Source organism: Puma concolor, chromosome B2 (genome assembly GCF_028749965.1).
Source record: "Puma concolor isolate L17-30 chromosome B2, mPumCon1.1.hap2, whole genome shotgun sequence".
NCBI lineage: Eukaryota > Metazoa > Chordata > Mammalia > Carnivora > Felidae > Puma > Puma concolor.
Window position 1 is genome coordinate 37900864 of NC_141671.1, and position 22767 is coordinate 37923630.

Below are 22767 nucleotides of genomic sequence, written 5' to 3' on the forward strand. Positions count from 1 at the left end.
AACACTGGAATCACATGAGGAGTTTTAAAAAAGGGAGGCGGGGGCGGGGGGGGGGGGGATTGCGGAGAGATGCTTGAACCCTACCCATCAGAAACTCTGATTCAATTGGTCTGGAATGTGGAATCACTTTCCAGAAGTTGATTTTAATGAGCAGGCCGAAAAGGAGCCACTGATTTAGACTCTGTTGTCGTATGGTCACATAGCTTACTCTGATGCACAAATATACAAACAAAATTTATGCTGAGAAAGTTCATTGAGGGTTTGATTCCGTTTTGAATCTTACTGCAAAGAGGCAAATGATTCTAACAAAATTACCAATGCCACAGCTTATAAACAAAAAATATTTTTGCCCAATGCCCTAGATTATTTACAAAGTAATAGTTTGGGCCCACCCACCTGCATTTTAAAAGGCCTGTTTTAGAAACATACACCAATAAAGTTAATTTTTTAAACTGCTGATTTTAATTTGATAAATAAAATGGGGAAAATGTTAAAGTTAATGGAGCAAAACTGTTTCTTGACTTGTTTCTTAAGCTTTAAACCTTATTCTGCCACTATCGACATATGTGATCTTTGACAAATTTTCTAACTTCAATTAGACTGTTTCCACACCTGTAATGACATGGTTATAGGTTTTTTTTAAAGTTATATTTTATAACTCTGCTACCGCCTTTTAATATCAGTGTCTTGGCCTGACATATGAAATCAACTCTGTGACTCAGCATTTGATTGTAACTCATGACTGTGATTTATTACAGCCAAAGAATACAAAGCAAAATTAGCAAAGGTTTTGAAAAAGCATATGGGACAAAGTTTGAGAACAAGACATAATCTGCCAAGGGTCCTCTCCCAGTGGAATTACATGGGACATGCTTAATGCCCCCAGCAACAAGTTGTGACAGCACGTTAAATGCTGCCAACCAGGAAGCTTGTTAGAGGCTTGATGCCCTGGGGATTTTTTTTTTTTTTTTTCAACGTTTATTTATTTTTGGGACAGAGAGAGACAGAGCATGAACGGGGGAGGGGCAGAGAGAGAGGGAGACACAGAATCGGAAACAGGCTCCAGGCTCTGAGCCATTAGCCCAGAGCCTGACGCGGGGCTCGAACTCACGGACTGCGAGATCGTGACCTGGCTGAAGTCGGACGCTTAACCGACTGCGCCACCCAGGCGCCCCGATGCCCTGGGGATTTATCATGGGGGCTGTTTCAATAGTAAGCCCCTGCCTAGCATGTATCCAAATTCCAGACTCCCAGAAGGACTAGAGTTCAATACAGACCATACTGTTTGTACAAACTGCTTAGAGTGAGCCACTCTTATCAGCTGGTGGCAGGAACACTTTTAAAATCTAAGTTTCCATCTAGATGCCAGACAAGGGCCAACCTTGCAGTTCAGTCCTTCTATGTTAGCTATCTTCTGTATAGTTCCAGAAACAATGAGAGGATCTAATGATGTTAGCAAAAGCAATGAAAACAAGGAATTTAAAAGCCTATCTGATGTACTTCTTGAATCTTAGATTTGGCCTGGAGAGAGGAATACCAAGAAAATAGCCTACCTTACCTGCCCAAATGTATTCTTGATCCTGGACCTCCCATTATGCCAGATCCAAATAGTTTTAGAGACAGCTTTCTTCAAAATTTCAAGCATCAGATAATTCCAGTGTTATTTAAATAATTCCTACACATGGGAAGAAGTAGTTTTCTGCTGCTTCTTACGAAGCCAATTTAACCCTGACAGGAAGATGCGACCATATCTACAAACTCAAAAACCATCATAAATAACAAAAATCCTATGTAAAACATAGAAAACAGAATTAAGCAGAACAATTCATGACAGAGTAAGTCAATTCCAAGAATGACAGACGAATATTAAGAAAAATAAGTCCTCAAATTAAAAGGCCAAAGTGGAAAAAAAAATCATCATATAATTAGCTCAATAAAAGCTAAAATATTTTTAAACAATCACTACTAAATTTATTTTTAAAAGTTCTAATTGAATAGGAATAAAAGTATATTTCCTTTTATTAGGATACTAACACTTCCTTAACTTGATATATACACATAGTTTAACCGTAACGGATATAAGCATCTAATTAATAATAAAACACTAGAACCATTCCTAGAAAGATCAGAAATAAGACAAGAATGTCTACTCTTATCACTATTAACATTTTTCAGAAACAAAAGACAATGCAATTAATTAATCGAACCAAGTGAAAGTTAAATGGATTAGAAAACAAAGGGGCAAAATAATCACTATTTGCAGATAATCTGATTCCCCATATGAAAAATCCATGAGACGGAACTGGAGAGTGTTATGCTAAGTGAAATAAGCCATACAGAGAAAGACAGATACCATATGGTTTCACTCTTATGTGGATCCTGAGAAACTTAACAGAAACCCATGGGGGAGGGGAAGGGGGAAAAAAAAAAAAAAGAGGTTAGAGTGGAAGAGAGCCAAAGCATAAGAGACTCTTAAAAACTGAGAACAAACTGAGGGTTGATGGGGGGTGGCAGGGAGGGGAGGGTGGATGATGGGTATTGAGGAGGGCACCTTTTGGGATGAGCACTGGGTGTTGTATGGAAACCAATTTGACAATAAACTTCATATATTGAAAAAAAAAAAAGAAAGAGGTAAGAAACAATCTTCGAATTGTAACATAATTTTAAGAAGTCTGTCCTAACATGTTCTTACTATAGACATAGTTCTAAGGATTCTCTCTCCTCTGTGCACTTTGTGCTTCTATGTTAAAGATGCAGAGAGTGCATCAACATAGTTTTTTTAAAATATTTTTTCTGAAATCATCTCTCCTTTTGAAATAAATAATCAAATTAAAAAAAAAGAAAAATCCATGAGAATCAACTGAAAAAAAATAAAGGAGGAATCAACTGAAAAAAATAAAATCAACTGAAAGAAAATAAAGGAAGTTCACTAAAGTAATCTCAAAAAATTATTATATGAAAATATATAGCATCCTTCCACACCAAAACCACCAGCCAGAAAATATAAAGAAAAAGACTTGCAATTTATAATTGCAAACCCATCCAATACTTGGGAATAAATTCATAGAATAAGTAAATTATCAAAGTCTATAAAAGAATTTAGGAGAAATAAATGAAGAGACATACATTGTTTGGACACAGAAAGATTCAATGTTTAAAGAGATCTATCACCCCTAAATCACCATATGAAAAATTCTATTGTACTTTAAATTGTGAACACAAAATGTTTTGAAACCTCAAAATTCAAGAAAACATTCTTGGTAGGGATAACACAGTTAAATAACAATAATTTGGTAAATGCGCACAGACAAAAAAGTTGACACTGAGAAGTAAGAATTTTATATTTATCAAGAGGTGTTTCAGGTTGAGAAACACAGTTCTAATTAATACAGGAATTAAAAGTAATCCTGATCACAATCACAACAGAGTTTTTAAATTAAGTTGGGATAAAGGAGTTCATCTGGAAGAATAAATATGAAATTTGGTGTGTGTGTGTGTGTGTGTGTGTATTCTGGAAAAAAAAAAACAGTGGGGGCCCAGCTTAGTGGATGAGAAAGCAAATCATAAATTAGAGCAATTAGAACAATGTCATATTAGAGACAGATCACTGGAACACATTAGGCCACAAATAAACTATGCACAGGAATTCACTACAAATATATGTATACACACACACACACACACACACACACACACACACACACACACAGCATTTCTATTCAGTAGTGGGAAATACGGATTTTTTTCAATAAAAGATGTTGGCTATGGGGCGCCTGGGTGGCGCAGTCGGTTAAGCGTCCGACTTCAGCCAGGTCACGATCTCGCGGTCCGGGAGTTCGAGCCCCGCGTCAGGCTCTGGGCTGATGGCTCAGAGCCTGGAGCCTGTTTCCGATTCTGTGTCTCCCTCTCTCTCTGCCCCTCCCCCGTTCATGCTCTGTCTCTCTCTGTCGCAAAAATAAATAAATGTTGAAAAAAAAAAATTAAAAAAAAAAAAAAAGATGTTGGCTAGCCATTTGTAAAAAGTAACCTGGATATTCACACAAGAACACAAAATTAAATGCATAAGGATGTCAACCTCAGCACTTTCTGTAACAGTAAAAAATTGGAATAAACGTAAATGCTCATTTAAAGGTAATTAGATAAACAAATAATGGTAAATCTATAGAGTAGAATAGTATATAATGATTTAAAAAGAATAAATTTAGATACCATTGACATTGAAAAAAATCTGAAATATATGTATTTATGTGGAAAAAGGCAAGCTGCAAAACAGTACTAGAGTAAAATGTTATTCCGTTAAATAAAGTCTTAAAAAGCAAACGTCAAATTGTTAACAAGAGTTATTAATAACCCAATGGATCAGGGTTAATTAATGTGAAAATTTTAAATAGCACACTACATAGCTTTGTAATGTTTAAAATTTTATAAGATTTTTCATTTATGATAAAACTTTATACAAATATTTCAGTAACTTTGGCCACTAAAATTACAAAATAAATTAGTTCAGGTATGAGACAGCAAGTGTTTTAACTTGCCACAACGAGTAGTACCTGATTTAGCGACTAAAAACAGTAAGCAGAGGGACTATATATTATCTCTACAGATGAAAATTAACAACTTGGAGACAAGGACAAAAAGTTCATTACACTAAGACAGACATTACGCCAAGGCAGGAATGATTATCAGATACCTGGGTAGCATGGCCTACTAGGGCACTGTATCTGATATATCCCAACTAAAGGTCTTCACCTTAGAGGTTTTTAGTTCGACTTTTTCTAGACTGAAGGCACATTGTTTCAGATGCAAACAGTGCTCTGAGATTTATTTGCTCCTGTTGACAGCCCCAGTCTAAATTTGCTGACGTTCACAGGATAAGGCAAGGGTAATCTATTCACTCAAGCTGTTCCTTCAAGGTGGGAGGAAAGAGAACAGGAAGGCAGAGGGAATACGGACAGACCTACTAGAAGAGAGGGCAAGAATACCACCACCAGAAAATGGCACCATTCGTGAGAGCATATAGTTACTATGATTAATTGAGGGTTCCAGGACTTCATATGGATTTATTTACATGGGATTGTGGTATAGAAACAACACTCTTTTTCATGGTTGGGTAACGTTCATGGGTTCAAGTGCATAAAAAAAAAAAAAGACGACAAATGCAGCAGTACTAATATTCTAAGGGTTATTAACTGTTTACTATGCAATAAGAAACCCACACCCATTTGTTCAAACCAAAATAATAAACAATGTCCATCAATAAAATGAGATCACCATGTGTCGTTTTTAACACTGTAATGTTATAATTACTTCTTAAGGAGTCTGAAAACAAACAAACAAACAAGCTTACCTAAATATCAGTTTCTTTACTTAAAGCTCACTTCTGAAAGAACTGCTTACAAACTTTTAAGAAGGGCTTTCCACCACATTTTTTAGAATTAAAGTTTATTTTCCAGTGTTTAATCAGGACATAGACAAAGAGCAAAGTTCCACCAGGTGGAGATGCCAAGGAGTCCTTGAATGCTGTATAAATCCCCCTGGGAAGCCCTGTTGGCCCCGCCTATTTCCTGGCTGAAAGGCCTTTACGGCTAAAAAGACCTTCTGCTCTTTAATTACAAAATATAAATGATCTTTCTCTTGAGGAAAGCAATGGCATTTACAAGCATATGGTTTAGCAATTTCTTTCTGCTCTTGGTACCCATGTGGTGTGTAACTTGAAGTAGTATTCCTTAAACTTTAAATTAATATCGCCTGGGGAGATAAAAGATATCCTGTCTGCATCTTAAGCACTGTCAAAAAAATCACATTCTACTTTCTCATGGGAGGGATACCTCACTTCTTTTGATATATACTCTACCCTTGTCATCCAAAAGTCTGAATAAACAGGTGTAGACTGCCCATATTGGTAGGTGTAACCTTGATTCTGATATTCTGCAAATCTAATCCTAAACCTTGCAGAGTCTTGTCACTGGGGCAGTAAGGGCCGTGTGAGAAGCACAACTGTGTCTCACAGGCATTTTCTGGCTTCAGGATGCCCAAAACGTCTTTCCCTGGGAAAGATGAAATGATTTCTAACATCCAGTCCCAGTCCAAATTCCTGTCACTCTATGATTTTATACGTTTGTAAATAAATGTTTATGGACATACACAGTTTGGAATACTAGAGAACTATATTATAACAAGACCATTTAACAAGATTATTTTATCGAAGTGTATATAACTCCATTTACCAATTACCACATTGATTCTCCACTTTGTCAAGGGACAAACTAGTTTCTGAATCTGTATATGATTCATCTGATAAAAGATTTATTGAAGAAAAAAATAGGTTTATTGAGCTCTCTTCTATGATACAGGCCCAGTGCTAGGTGACAGGAACACAAAGATTAATAAAAGATAAAGTTGCTACCTTTGAAGAACTCACTGTCTGCTGAGGAAGCTAGGACTTCGGAAGACAAATAATACTAATTCTAGAACTAGCAAGCCATGATTTTATGATGTTCAGAAAGTAAAATACAGCCATCTTCTGTAAGTACCACACTAAAGCAACCACAACTATGCTAAACAGGTTATTAAATGAACAGGAACTCAGAAAATTATGTTATATCCCTGTATCAGAGTAAAAGTTAATATTCAAACAACTGGCTACTTTTCTCCAAAAAGGGATGTTCATATCCCAGAGCAAGTACAATACAAGCCATAGGAATTTGGTGAGAAAGCCTTAACGCTTCTACTGACATTCATTTTTAACCTAGAAAAATGAGAGGGAAAATTAAGCTTTAGTAATCTTTAATATGTAGATGAACATTGCCTTCTCTCATGATCAGCATGTCAAAAACACTCACTTGTCTAGGATAAATAAGCATCTAGGGAATTCAACAAAGACATACGGCTCAGGAAGTATACTCATTTGCTCAAGTAAGTATCAGGTTTACTTGTGACTGCTTATGTGAATTTTCCAAATGTTATCTGGTTTTTAATTAAATTATTGCTTACAAAATGACAAACAGACTAAAAAAGGTTCCTGCAAGGAAACCGCTGATTGAAGATAATGGAACAATGCCAAAACAACAAGTAAATGCCCATTATGATAATTCTACTCCTAGTAATCAGATTTTATAATACGTCCTAGAGATCTAATGCATACTACAGTGAATATAGACAACAAATTGTATTATAACCATCAAACTTGCTAAGACATTAGAATTTAATTATTGCAACTACTAAAGAGAAATGCTAATCATGTAACATGATAAAGGTGGTAATTATGGCTACAATGGCAATCATATTACAACATGCAAACATATCAGATTAACACGTTACACACCTTAAGTCTATATGATGTTATATGTCATATATGTTTCAGTAAAAAAGTGACCTCCAAATTTGAAATAATCAAGAAGATCATTTGAAATATACACTATTATTAACAATGAACTTCCAGGGGCGCCTCGGTGGCTCACTCAGTTGGTTGAGCATCCAACTCTATTTCGGCTCAGGTCATGATCTCAGAGTTTGTGGGATTGAACCCCGTTTTGGGCTCTGAGCTGACAGTGCAGAGCCTGCTTGGGATTCTCTCTCTCCCCCTCTCTCTCTCTGCCCCCTCCCTGATCACACTGTCTCTCTCTCTCAAAATAAATAAACTTAAAAAAAAAATCAACAACGAACCTTCATACAAAAGGCATTAAAACATATGTTGAACAAACATTGGTTGAATGCTTTAACCCAAAAAGAAGTTTAAAACAAAATTACAATCTAATAGCAAATTAACTATTTTGCAGTAGGACACAGAAAGTACCTTTTACCTAATAATAATGGTTACGATTTACAGTGGACTTACTATAAGCCAGGCAGACTCTTAAGTATTTTATACACGCCATCTTATCTAATATTCAAAGAATTAGCTTAGGAAAGTACTGTTTTTAATTCTATTTTACAGATAGGAAATTGAGACACAGACAAGATTAGGCACTAGTCTAAGGGCACAGACAATAAACAGCACATCCAAACCAACGTCTGTCAAAGGCCTGAACTAACAAGAGCTATGCCACAGTGACATGGAAGAAATCAGAAATGACTCTATGATTCCTGCCAACTAGCTTCCCTGACCAGCAGTCCTCAAATTCTTTTCAAGACACCCTGTTTAGATTAGGTAAAATATGCCTTGGCTGATAGAATGAAGTGTCATTTTTCAAACCAGCTTTTGGAGATTACGTACACATCTGCTTTACTAATATAGGGAGAATAATTCAGATTTTAACTGAATGTAGTTAAATTCTAATTACTGAAAAATTACAGACCAAGAATATTGTTAATACAAATATGCATCCATGTACAGTACAGGGTTAAGAGAAAATCTATAACAAACTAAGCTGACAATGATACAACTGAACAGCAATTTATAATAAAAAAACAAGAATAGAAACAACTGTGAAAAGTACAACCAACCCAACATACACTGATAATATGGATCTCTCTGAAAATGTAAAATAATTCTAACTTAAGCATGTTCATACATGGAACAGGAGCTTTGCAATGTTGCTACAGACTACACAGTAGCCAGAATTATTAGCAGAATATAAAATTGTATACCTGAAACTAAAATAACACTGTATGTTAATTGTACTTGAATTAAAAAATAATTTTTTTAAAAAGGTACTGAGAGCACCATGTCATTTATCCAGATATATATTAAAATACTGCTAATATTAAAAAAATTAAAATCCTTTCTAGACTCTAGTATTATGCTAATGTGGGTTTATGAATGCCGTTTTGCATACCCTTAACAATTCACTTGATTGGTTTTTAATAAGTTGCCAAAGGATATATATAAATGAAAGACTATGAGATCAACTGACACTTGCCAATATTTTTTGATCAGGGCTCACCAGTGGCCTTGGCCATTTTTGAGAAGCATTCTCCTAAATAAGGCAATGCTTCTGGCTCAGTTTGGCAATGATATCTAATTTTGTGGTGGTTGGGGGAACCTATTCTATTACTCCATCACAAAATATCTAAGATTCCCAAGGCAAAAACGGTATATAATTTACAGTATTAATTTTATTTTCTGTCTTCAGTTTCTCTGGCTCCAATCTCTAAAACAATCTTTCCCAAATACCTGCAAACAAACAAAAGCGTTTAAATCAGCTATCCTAGAACAAAAATATCAAATGACCCAAGGGAGCTTCCTTCTGTTGTTTTAAAGTTTCCCTAAATACTGAAACTTCTTCTTTCTTCCCTACAAAGTACTTTCTTAAGCTTATGCTCCAGAAAAGCATAAGGTGAAACTTACTATCAGATTTTATTAACCTAAGTTCTGAATGTTTACCCAAAGACATGCATTATCCAGCTACCAACTTCCCTCAGTCTCTCAGGTCGTGTTTGTTCTACTGTTTAAGTCCCTGTAAGGCAACCATCTAAAAGATGGGATGACTTTTGGGAATGACAAGTCACAGGCTACAACTCTAAGAAGTGACTATCACTTATACTTCTCAGAGTTTATATAAACATCCTTTTTCAGGTGCTCAGTCTTATTGGTCCCAAGTCCATTGAAGACTGCATGAACTGTATGCTGGGAGCAAAAAAATATATATGCACCTAGAGCCAAAAAGCAATGAATAAGTCATGATGAGTGCAGAGGTTATTAGTTGTAATAATATTTGAAAATACAGGACAAGCCATTTCTGTTTAATTTCTTCAGTGGCAACTTATGGGGCTATAATATTTTGCCCAGATTTAAATTATATTATATTTTCCTAATTAATAAACATTATAGCATGAACTCCCATTAAAGCAGTAGAATAATCAATTGCAACAATTTAATTTCTTTGTAGCAAAGCTACTGTGAACATTTGCATTACTGTCTGTGTAAAGGAAATTGGCTTTTCATTTGTAGATGTTATAAAAATGTTCTACTGTGCATAGTTTGATGCAGTTTGTTAAACCCCATATCCAGGCTACTTTCTGTGAGCTGTGAATTTAAAAAAAGATCAAGTCTTAGAAGTCAGTCCACCTAAAAATCTTGACTTATAAGTTTATTTGTTGCCATTCTAGAACATAATCTAAAGGAAATGTTCACAATTGATACTAGTCTTCCTTTTGTTTTTTTCCCCCTTTTCTCTTTAGTTTTATGAGCATTGTCTTTATTCCTTCAACATAGCATTCTCTACAGCAATGAAAAAAAAAGAATAAAAATCAGAGTAATTATCATCCTGCAGACTAGGAGTTACTGTCTGAAATGACAGCCACTGCTCCAAATGTATAGCCAAACTAAATCTATAGCCAAATCCAAAGCTATAGTGCATATGTAAGAATAAGGGAACGAACAGCACATGTCAAGCAAACAACCTTCATTTAGCAACAGAAAAACTTAGCCAAAAGTTCAAGTTCATGTCTCTTGAGCTTAGGAAAATTGACCTTTTCCTGTAAAACTGTCATCCTGTCATGTTCCAAACAATCTTCCCCTAAATCTTCCACAAACCCCTGTGAATAAGCAAATATGTGCCCTGTCTTTCACCCTCTTCTGGTGCATGTATAAACTTCACTTACGCTGTGGGAGCATAAAACCCATAAAAAAAAAAAGAGACAGAGAGAGAGAGAGAATACTGTATTTTTTTTTCATTCTGTTTTAGAACAAAGACTCTAAAGGATAGTATATGGGTCTTCTATATTCTATACACTAATACCCCCAAGATGCTACTGAATAATTGATGAGCTTATGATTAGACTGCCATCCTCAGTTTTGAACAACATTCATGGACCAAATTTAATTCATATCTAATATTGAATTCTATCTCTTTTATCATGATCAAAATATGCATCAAGGCTGATCTCTGTTCCTTAGAATTTCATCAGCTGTTTCTTTACCTAAAGTCATAATCTTGATATGTGACCAGCTCAGCTACAGCACCAACTTGGGATATCACTGACACAAATTCTCATAGCCCATCAAGAAAAGATACTAAGACCATGCCTTTATAAGAGAAACAAGGCTACAATGCAGGCACCTAAGGAATAAATATAGTCACACAAGAGAAGAATCTATTCATACTTTAGAAGCACAATATTTCTGAAGGTCATTTCTAAGAGAAAAAAATATACTGTGATTAATAAAGTTTTTAATGCTATTAAGTTAGATTTCATTTCATTGAAGCGGTATTATATTATTTGACAAACACAAAATGATCAAATGTAGCAGAAATGCTCTAAGTTTATAAAGAAAGAAGCAGCTTATGTTTTACTTGGCCACCCAGGTAGGGTTTAGCTGCTGTTGGGGAAACAAGATTCTTAAAACACTGTGCAGAACCATGAGTATATCTAAAGTAACCCATACACCCTGTAGATAAGGTGAGTTTTAAATAATGGAAGAAGGTCACTTTTTAAGGATATTAAGTAAAAGATGTTCCATGCAGATAAGATGGCAAAGGCAGGAGTCTTGGGGTAATATCTGCAAATATGAGACTGAAAAGTAAGTTTGTTTTGATTAATAACAGAGAAGACACAGAAACAGATACACAGTCTGGTAGAACCTCACAATATAAAATGTGTCTAAAACTAAGATGCCTCCAAGGGAACACAGATCTAAGACTGGGAAGTACTCATAAATTCTGCTGGGTTAGATCTAGGCAAACCATTTCCAGTTTCTACCTTGGAAAAGGAGTGGGAGGGGGTAGGCTACATTCTGTGATAACTTCAAGTTCTAAAATTCTATAGCTATGGGGTGCCTGGGTGGCGCAGTCGGTTAAGCGTCCGACTTCAGCCAGGTCACAATCTTGCGGTCCGTGAGTTCGAGCCCCGCGTCGGGCTCTGGGCTGATGGCTCAGAGCCTGGAGCCTGTTTCTGATTCTGTGTCTCCCTCTCTCTCTGCCCCTCCCCCGTTCATGCTCTGTCTCTCTCTGTCCCAAAAATAAATAAACGTTGAAAAAAAAAATTTTTTTTTTAAATAAAAAAAAAAAAAAAATTCTATAGCTAAATCATATGTGTAGAAGCCATGCTCTTATATACTGTTAGAAGTATAACAAACTGGTTCAGCTTTGTGGAGGTTAGTTTGGCAGAATCTGCCAAATTCTTAAATATATACTTCCTATAACTCCACAATTGTACTTCCAGGGATATATAAAAAGTTATTAATTTAGCGTTGTTTGTAATAGCAAAAAGCTGGGGGACTAAACGTCCATGACTGCAGCAAATGCGAAATAACAGCAATAACCTCTGGGGAGGGGAGGGGCTGGGGGCCCTCAAGGGAAAGAGTAGGAAGTTTTACATTTAAACTCATTGTACTTCTAAAGTGTTTCCTTCTATTAAAACAATCACTGATTTATCTTTTACATAAACGGTATTTCAATAAACTTTAAAAAGTAGAAACTTAAAAAAGGTGGTAAGATATTTTTATCAAAAGGCTTTTAAGAAAAGGATGAAAACACAAGATCTGACTTGTACTTTACTGAGAAGCAACGTGAGTAGAAATGAGCAAATTCTGATGCACAGAGAAATTTAGTAAATAACAGATTTTTAGGAGTTACCTGAAAACGAGTTACAACACAAAATCCTAGAGAACAGTAACTAGGTATTGCTCCCTGGTGTTCCACAAGGACAACATTCGATCAACAAATATTACCCAAATGTACAACTGTGTCATTCTTGGGGATCAAGGATAAAAATATATGTGCTCATCTTAAAAACATCTCTCAGGGCGCCTGGGTGGCTCAGTCTGTTAAGTGGCTGACTTCAGCTCAGCTCATGATCTCACATTTCGTGAGTTCCAGCCTCCCGTCGGGCTCTGTGCTGACAGCTCAGAGCCTGGAGCCTGCTTCAGATACTGTGTCTCCCTCTCTCTCCGCCCCTCCCCCAGTCATGCTGTCTCTGCCTCTCAAAAATAAAGATTAAAAAAAAATTAAACAAAAAAACCATCTCTTGGGGCTCCTGCGTGGCTCAGTCAGTTAAGCATCTGACTCTTGACTTCAGCTCAGGTGATGATCTCACAGTTCGTGGGATTAAGCCCTGCATTGGGCTATGCACTGAGCATGGAGCCTGCTTGAGATTCTCTCTACCTCTTTCTCTCCGTCTGCTCCTCCCCCACCCTCACAGGGGAGCATGCTCTCTCAAAATAAATTAACGGCTTTAAAAAAAATCTCTCAACTACTTACAATCAAATGTTTTCATCAACAAGTTTTCCCTCCCCCTAATATTCAGCAGGTATTTGATTTCCTAATTTCCACTTTACTGTCTACGGTTACACTCCTGTATCATACTTTGCATACTGTTCTCATATTTCTCAAATTCTTTCAAATATTTTTAAACTTACAAAACCACTTTATTATACAACACCTTTCTTGGTGTCCTCTAAGTCTCTAGTGATGCATAGCTTTTTCAATAGTAAATGCCATACGTACTTTTATAGAATATAAACAAACATGAACAACAGTATAAACCTGAGAGCCAACATTCCCTTAAAATCTTTAATCTATCATTATTCTATTTTTCCATTCACAAAAATATAAAAATCCTGTTGATGTGCTTTTAGCCAATAGACAGGTTTGCATTTCCCGAACAAAGGAAGTCCATTCTTTCTATACTTCTACATTATTTAGCTTGTTAGGATGAGCCTGTGTTGCTTAATTATAAGGGGTAGGACCAAACCAGAGGCAAGTGTATGAAGGAAATGATTCAAATAGTTCTATAGATACTTGCTTCTCAGCCAATCTTCAACAACTGGTGAAGGCTTACTAGGAACCTAGGTACAGTGGGAAGAAAGTAACAGGTGATGAACATTACCCGTAAATAGGAACTAAAAAAGTTCATTATTCTTCTTTCTGTGCTTTAACAGATCATTGATCTGTGACTTAAAGATCATAAAGCAAATGATAACTATAATTTCCTCTCCAATCTTCCCCACAATGTATGAAAGACAACATTCCAAAAACAAGTTTTTAGAAACCTCAGGAGGCTTAAGTCTTTTCCATAGAAACAATGTTGCAATATCTGATGGGCCAGTCACAAATGCTTGTTTAGTCCCAAAGCATCTTAAGGAATGGACCACTATGAAAATAAGCCGAAGAGTAACAATATGGGAAAATGCTGAGTCTCAATTTGGAAAGAAAAAAGATACCTTACTGGCTGGCTTCAGGGAAAAAAACAGAGGAAACTCTTCTCTACCTGTTCCTGTTCACGGGTCAGACCCAGGAATTACTACTCTGCTTTCTTCCCTTTCAGTTGCCTCATCTGCTGATTTCCAGCACGTTTTTTTCTCTCTCTAGTTGACTAAAGCAATAGAAAGTGCTCGGAACTTTCATCCACCTCTGGAGCTGCATTAGCCAAAATGGTAGCCACTCATCACATGTGGCTATTGAGCACCTGAAATGTGCGAGTCCAAACTGAGGTGTACTGTATGTATAAAATATACACTGTATTTCAAAGACACAGTAAAACATCTCATTTACTTTTCTATCTTGAGTAGATGTTGAAATTATAATATGGGAGATATACTGGGCTTAATAAAGTATTTTTAGGATCACCTGGGTGGTTCAGTGGTTAAGCATCTGACTTCGCTTTAGGTCATGATCTCACAGTCGGTGAATTCGAGTCCCGCACTAGGCTCGCTGCTGTCAGTGCAGAGCCTGCTTCAGATCCTCTGTTCCCTTCTCTCCCTGCCCCTCACCACTCATATTTTCCCTCCCTCCCTCCCTCCCTCTCTCTCTCTGAAAAATAAACAAACATTATAAAGTTTTAATTTTTAAATTAATTTTCTTCAGATCCTCTGTTCCCTTTTCTCCCTGCCTCTCCCCACTCATATTTTCCCTCCCCCCTCTCTGAAAAATAAACATTATAAATTTTAGTTTTTAAATTAATTTTACCTATTTTTATTCTTCAACATGGTTACTAGAAAATTTTGGATTACAAGCATGGCTTGCATTTGTAGCTCACCTTATATTTCTATTAGATAGTTTTCTGATAGAAATATAGAATTTCTATAAGATAGTTTATCTTAGGAAAGGCAGTAAAGAGTATCTCAAGTCACTCTGCCTGAGTTCAAATCTTGGCACCACCATATACTACTGTGTAAGCTTTGACACATTACTTAACCTCTTTCTAAGCCTCTGTTTTCTCTTCTGTAAACATGGCAATAAGAAAATGCTACCTTGGAGGCTGTTGGTAGAATTAAATGAGGTAAAGAAAAGCAAATACTATGGTAACTGGCACATAATAAATGCTCAGTAAATATCTACCACTACTATCATTACTACTACAACTACTACTATTATTACGATTCACTACCAGTGCGTGATGAAGAAAAGGACAAAGACACAAATGGGTACAGAGATGGAGAGAAGTTACAAATATGGACTGTCCGGAGAGATTTCTCTGTTTAAATTTAAAGAGGCAGCCCAGAAAGGACCAAGTCCACTTTGCCATACAGGTAAAGAAGTAAACCTAGGCTAGCATCAGCTCCCAAAGACACAGCCCATGTGGAGACCCGCATTACTCAACGGCAGGCAGTATCTAGGTATTTCCAGGACATTCTCTTTCCAGCGAAAGATGTCAGGGAAAGTGTGGGAACAAGTAGTTAAAGGCACTGCCACTCTTGTAGCAGTGTAAGGACCCTTAGCCTTGACTCTGGGAGACACGGACTTGCTGACAAGGTATCAGCCAATCATTTCTCCTCTGGCTACTGGCTCCTTTGTAAGTGAGAAGAAAGGGCTACAAATTCTCTGAAGTCCCTGCCAGCTATGAATATTCTTCTCCCCTCTTTCCAAAAGGGCTGCAGAGCAACAGTAGCTTCATAAGAGTCCCATCACCACCACCGTAAAAACATCCAACTCCGGCATAGACGTTGCCTTCCCACTTGTCGAGCCTCTAGTGAAAGCCAGGGATGTAGACTTGATGGCTTTTCTGAGACGCCACTGTCTTCTCTCAGACAACCAGGACTTTTACTGCCGGCACTTTCTATATTCCCCTCGTCTGGCTAATTCTGTCTCTTCTTTCAAGGCTCAGAACAGGTTTCATGCCTTTCAGCAAGAGCCTTCACTGATGTTGCCAATCTGGGTCAGGCGCCCTTTTTACATGCTATTTCCCTCTATCACTGCCCCCATTACAACACACTAGGATTTTATTATACACCTGCCTTGTTGGTCAGTAAACTCACAGAGGGCAACAACCATGACATGGTGCCTAGAGGTACTCAACAAATACCGAGTGAACATAACATCTCCTTCCTCTTTATATTCCCAGAATCTAATACAGTGTCAGACATACTTAAGTCCTCAAAATTAACCAAAAAGTTCATATAGATACTAACAGACCTCTTCTCCGAATTCCAGACTCCTATATACTGCCTACTTTACATCTTCACTTGGGTTACCTCAGAAGTACTTCAAAACTCACTTCATACTCTCTATGTCCTCTCTCCCATGAAAAAACTGTCCCCATGCAGAGCTGCCAGCTCAATGAACCCAATTCGAGAAACCAGAACGACACCTCCCTTAAGCTCACTTTCCCTCCCTAATCCAGCAGGAAGTCTTTCGGTTTTACCTCCGAAATGAACTCTGAAATTGACTCACTTCATGGCAAGTTCTATGCTACCATTCGAGTCCACGCCATGCTTCTCTCTCACTCGGACCATCACTTAGCTCCTAACTGATCTCCCTGCTTCCACTCCAAACCATCCTCCACACAGCAGCCAGACCGGAATCTCTCAAATTTTAAAACTGATTATGAACCGTCTCCTTCAACCCCTCCCTTTAGGACACCCACTCTCGCTTAAAACCCTTTAAGTGGCTTCCCAACGCTCTTAACATGAAAGAACAACAGAAAAAAAGAAAAAAAAGCACAATTAACGAGGCCTTCAAGACTTGTGGACTCTGCCTCCTAACTATGCAGTTATTTCCACTAATGTTCCCTCACTTGACAAGCTCCCTTACATCATGGAGCCTTGGCATAAGTTGTTCCCCTTCTGGGACTACCTTTCGTCTTTCACCTTCCATCTCCCAGGTGCCACTTCCTCAAGGCAGCCTTCCTTGACTTCAGTCTAGTCTGGGTCCCTTGTCCTCTACACTCATACACCGCAATCATTTCCTTCACAGAATTCATCTCTTTGTGTTTATACATCAGCCCTCCCCCTGACAGGCCATTTCTCAACACAAACCTTATGAAAATGTGTATCAGACTGGTCGCCCTATTGCTTACAACTCTTCAACGCCTTCCTATCTCACGTTAAATAAAAATCATACCCTTTAACATGGCTCTGCATGCACTGTGACCAAGCACCTCCCCAAACTTATTTCCTACCCTCCTCCTCGTACATTCTAGTCCAGACACTCTGGTCTTGCCTTCCTTAAACACAGACAAGCTGGTCTCTGAACTCAGGGCCCTTATAATTATGTCCGCACTACCAGAATATTTTGTCCTCAGAGACCACTACTGACTACTCACCATTCAGGTATCTGCTCCCTGATCACCTCACTTAAAGGAACATCCACTCTCCACCCCACTTCTAACCCTCTATTCTGTTTTATTTTCTTCACTGCACCTATCACTAGAAGATAACCTCCCTGGGAGCAAAGACTACCCTGTTCATCTCAGTGCCTAGAAAAATACCTGTTGCACAGTAGACAACACCTATACAAATGCTTAAAATAGCTAGCAGGTCCTGTTTCAAATAAGTGAGGTCCATTGACACAGATAAGAGACAGAGGTATGAAGATTTGATACCAGTGGCCATGCAGTAGGCGAAATTGTAAGACAGCCCCCGTGATTTCCACCCCTTGGTGTATGCATCCTGTATAATCAATCCCCCCTTGAGTGTGTGTGTGTGTGTAAGCAGACTGGAAGAATTCCCCTGCTGACTCTGAAGAAGTTGCCAGACTACAAGTAGGCCATGTGATTAGGTCCCAAGAGTGACCCTCCCTCCCCACCAGCCCAGCTTACAGACAGAAAGAAAATGAGGGCCTCAGTCACGTGAGTGCAAGCAAGGAATTGAGTTCTGTCTATCACCAAGGAGCTTGGGTAGAGGACTCCGAGCTTCAGATGAGATCATAGCTTCTGCAGACACCTTGATTTCAGCCTGGGGACACCCCAAGCAAAAATACAGCTATACTGTGCCTGGACTTCTGACCTACAGAAATTGTGAGATAAAAATGGCTGCTGCTTTAAGCTGGAAGTTTGTAGTTCATTGTTATGTACCAATAGAAAACTAATATAATGGTCATCAACCCCATCAGACCCAAACTTATTTTTTATAACAAATAGCTTGCTAACCACCCCCTGCCCCAACACACACTGTTCTGAAATACAATTCAGAGATTTAGAACCTACTCAACAACTTAAAATAAGACACTGGCTAAAATGTAAGGGAAAATACAAAAGAAAATAATTTATAATAAAATAATATGTATCTCAACCACATTAGAAAACAAAAATGCCCCTGTAAGTTTTCCAAATGCCCTCTGAGAGATTCCACATCCATTGAAAACATCTGCTTGCCAGGCACAGTGTATCTAGAACACATTGGCTTCAAATTGGGAGAATATTTAACTCTTAAAATGCCTAGTACTGGTTAATTTTGCTTCTTTTACATTACTGTTGTAGAGTATGTCTTTGAAAGTCACATTAGCATTATATTTTTCTCCTTTTTCCAAAATGGACTTAAGAAGGTTTGAAAGCCTCACAATTCCCTTTTTTCCCTCCTCCTCCTCAATTATTAAATACTCACTGAGCACATGATACTGTTCCTTGAAATTAATTTTCACAATTAAATAGCCCTTTAAAGCCTCTAATTCATTTCCCAACTCTCATCTTTCAGATGTGAACAGAGAATCACCATCATCTAGTGGCTCATTATACACGCTATAAAATATTTCACCCCAGCTGTGAAGCTGGCCATAGTAAATATGTTTTGTTGCCTTAATCAAGATTTATGATAATATAATAATGCAATTTTAAAGGCCACATGCCAAAGTACTTCCTAAATTAATAAAAATACTTAGCACTTAACCTATAACACACTTTAAAATCATCACACAATCTTGCAGGTAGCGATTTGCCCATGTGCCCAGGGCTAGTAACAACTGATGGAGAGCCTGTCACCAAGCCTATTTACTTGATTTATTTTACAGTAGCTTTCTAAGGCCACATACATAATGGGTACTCACTTTGTGATGGGAAAATAAATTATTTAGTCTGAACAACCTGACAGTGTTACTATTAAGTTATTAATTCACTGAGAGGGGGGAAATTCCCTGAATGGCCTTTTTTTTTCATGCCCAAATAGCAACACTAATAAATATTCACAGATGCCTAGAACCCTAGAGCTGGAAAGGACTTAAGGATCAAAACCACAGCTTTTTATAGAGGAGGAAACTGAGAAACCTATCCAAGGTCACAGTCATCAGTGGCAGAAGTTGGGGTAAGATAAGGAGACATAGGACTATAGGATCTCAATTCCTCATTGAGAAAATGGGGATAACCCCACCCCCAGAATGGTGGCTATGAGGATGCAATAAAGTATAGAATAAGACATGCGAAGGACATAGTACAATGGTTGATACCTTTTCCTTCCCAGGGTTTCCTTTATTAATTTCTCCCGTCACTTTTTTTTTTTTTTTTTTTTTTTGGCCAAAATATCATTTAGGATGGTGCACTTTGGTGATGATTTTCTGACACATACACTGCATTGACAACAAATTAGAACAAATTACAGTCCATTCAGGTACAGAAGGGCTACTGGGAGACTACAGGAAACAGCTGACCCTAGCTCTCAGGATTTGAGTCTACACTCTCAAAAGGTTTCAAAAACATGCAACTTGTTGAACTGAGCCCAAACCAGCTTCCCTAAGGTTGAGAGCATGAAGAGTTTAGAGGTAGCTGTTCACCCTTACACCTCACACATATTTTCTAATCCTTTTTCCAGTTTTTACTCAAACTTTTCATAAGATTATCCACACCCCTGGCCTCCTCTTTCTAAACTCCAATTCACTCCTAAATCCACTGAAGTCTCACACGGCCCATCACCCGACTGAAACCGCTCTAACCAAGGTCATCAATGACTTCTTAATTGGAATACCCAAGATTCACTTTCCATTCTTATCTTTCTGGATCTCGCTGTAGCATGTGACACTCTTGAACATACCCTTCTTGAAACTCTACTCCCTTAGCCTCTGTGACACTCTCCTGGTTCTCATTTTACCTCTGAGTCTCTTCTTTCACTACTTGGTCTTTAAGACGTATACTCCCCAGGGCCACGCCTTCCTTGTGAGTTTATCATTCCTCCTGGTTTCAACTGCTGGTTGCCAACTTCCAAATTTCTATCTCTAAGCCAGACCTCTCTCTCTTCTGTATTTCAGATTTGTGTGCCTGCAATATGATTCCACCACATGTCCCCACTGGCACTTCAAATCAGCATACTCAATACCAAACTAATCTGCTCTTAATGCAGGCCCTCCTCCAGTGTCCTTTACCTTAAAAGGTAGTATCACCACACAAGTAACTCATGCTAAAAACCTGTATATTTCCCTTGACTTTTTCCTTTCCCTGACCCCACCCTGTGTAATCAATTAATTAGATCTTATTTTACCTCCTAAATATTATTCCTCTAATTCATCCTTCATATACCTATCTAATAACTTCTACTCTAGTTCAGGCTTCAACCATCTCTCACCTGCACTACTTCAACAGCTTCCAAACTATCTCCCCACCTCCCATTTTATCCCCCTCAGTTCCATATCCACTCGGCTTGCACAATAACCAACCAATAACCAACCAATCATATTTTCACTTGTGAATGTCCAAGAGGATTAAATAACTACAGAACACTTAATATAGTCCCTGGCATATAGTAGGTGCTTAACAGGTGGTTTATTAGTAACTTTATAATTAATGATCATATTATGGTCATTGGAATGGTATACAAGTTCACAGACAGGACATCCATAGGCCTCTCTGAACTGACCCTTGCCTACCACTCTACCCTCCTCTCTGAGGATGCCCTACCTCTCACTTTATGCTTCAGCAACACCACTGACCCTGACACACTTTGCCATCTCCCTGTCAAAAATACATATTCCCTTGACCCCCTGCAGAGGTAAAGCCTTATTCTTTAGGGGTAATAAGGTATCAGATTCACCAGGAAGCCTTCTCTGAACATCAGTGCTTATTAAGAATCTCCACAGAAGTACTGATAGACTAAGTATTCATGGCATATAAATTCTAAGCTAACAGTCTTGATATATTATTCTCACAGCACTTACCACTTTATATTACAATCATCTACCTTTAAATCTACCTCCCCCACTAGATCACAAATCCTTTGTGGACAGGAAACAAATTATTCTCCTTTGTATTTGCAGCACTTGATATAACTTAGCAGGAGATCAACAGATGTTTGCATGGATGAAACGGAAGCTGCCTGGGAATCTCATCTCCAATTCCATCTGAATTAGGCCAATTCTTACTACAAAGGAGTCACATCATACTGAAATTTAACTTACGTGAATTCAATTACTTATACAGAAAGAGGAGTCAGAAATAGCTGGAGCTACCCATCACTCCAGACTCAATGATTCCATTCAGTGTTCCTTGCTGTAGTCAAGCCTGAAACAAGATATGAGTGATTTGGGAATTTTCTCAATCACTGATAACCGGAGGTGGCAAAAAAATTAATTGAAGGCCTAAGAGAAACACTGACAACAGAAAGGAAGAGAAGTGGTAGAACAGAGTTACCCTGCCTTAGGAAAATTAACCCTTTCTTTAAAAACTCTGGAGAGGGTGGGTGCCTGGGTGGCTCAGTCGGTTGAGTGTCTGACTTTAGCTCCAGGTCATGATCTCCCGGTTAGTGAGTTCAAGACCCACATGGGGCTTGCTGCTGTCAGACTGTCAGCGCAGAGCCTGTTTCGGATCCTCTGTCCTTCCCCCCATCCTTCCCCCCCAAATTGAACTCTCTCAAAAATAGACATTAAAAAAAAACCTCTGAAAGAGTGTTTGTTTCACATCAAAAGAATTTAATACCATTGAAATAAATTGTACATAATTCCTCAATAGTTAACAAAGTGTAACATTACGTTAATATTTGGGTAATTAAACCTTACTGGGGGGGTGACAGAACAGTAGAGCAAAGAAATCAATGCAAACAGTATAACTGCACACAAGATGATTACTGACAGAATAGAGAACTAGGTATCTGAGAGAACTTTATCAAACACCAGTTACATAACTGCCAAGACAGTTTCATAGTGGTGCTGTAGAGGCAAGCCAGAAATTGCTAGTAATGGTGAGGTGTTAATAAGCCAAATTAAGGACGTCAAACAAAAGTTCTAATAAAATTAAACTCCATAATCCAAATTACCTTATTTGGGGACATTTCCTGTATTAAGAGAACCATGACATGGGATTCTGTAGGCATTAAAGGGTCTTCTAAAGAAAATTTTCACAGTACTTGATTTTTACATTTTGTCCTGACTTTAGAATATAACCACTAACCCACTTCCACCCCAACTATGTGACTCCACTATATTCTCCTGCTAATGCCACCATCTGTAAGAACAGACAAACCACTGTGCTGGCAACTGGAGCCACGGGATTCCACTGGAGTCCCCAAGACTTGACTACTTCCACAATAAGCATAAAAACAAGTACACTGGCACCAAGCATTGAAAAGAGGGCGATGTTTAGTTCTGCCTCAGTAAGTCCAGACCAGGGGTGTGTGAAAAAAAGCAAATCCTGTGAGGAAAGCAAGTCCATGCTGTTCTTTCTGCCCTTAGGGGAACCTCATTTTAGCTATCT

The 22767-nt window shown here is 38.0% G+C and overlaps 1 protein-coding gene across 4 annotated transcripts in view; it reads right to left on the bottom strand.

Moving 5' to 3' along the window:
• BTBD9 (BTB domain containing 9) overlaps positions 1 to 22767 on the bottom strand; it is a 417533-nt gene that overhangs the window by 382009 nt on the left and 12757 nt on the right. The window lies entirely within an intron of this gene.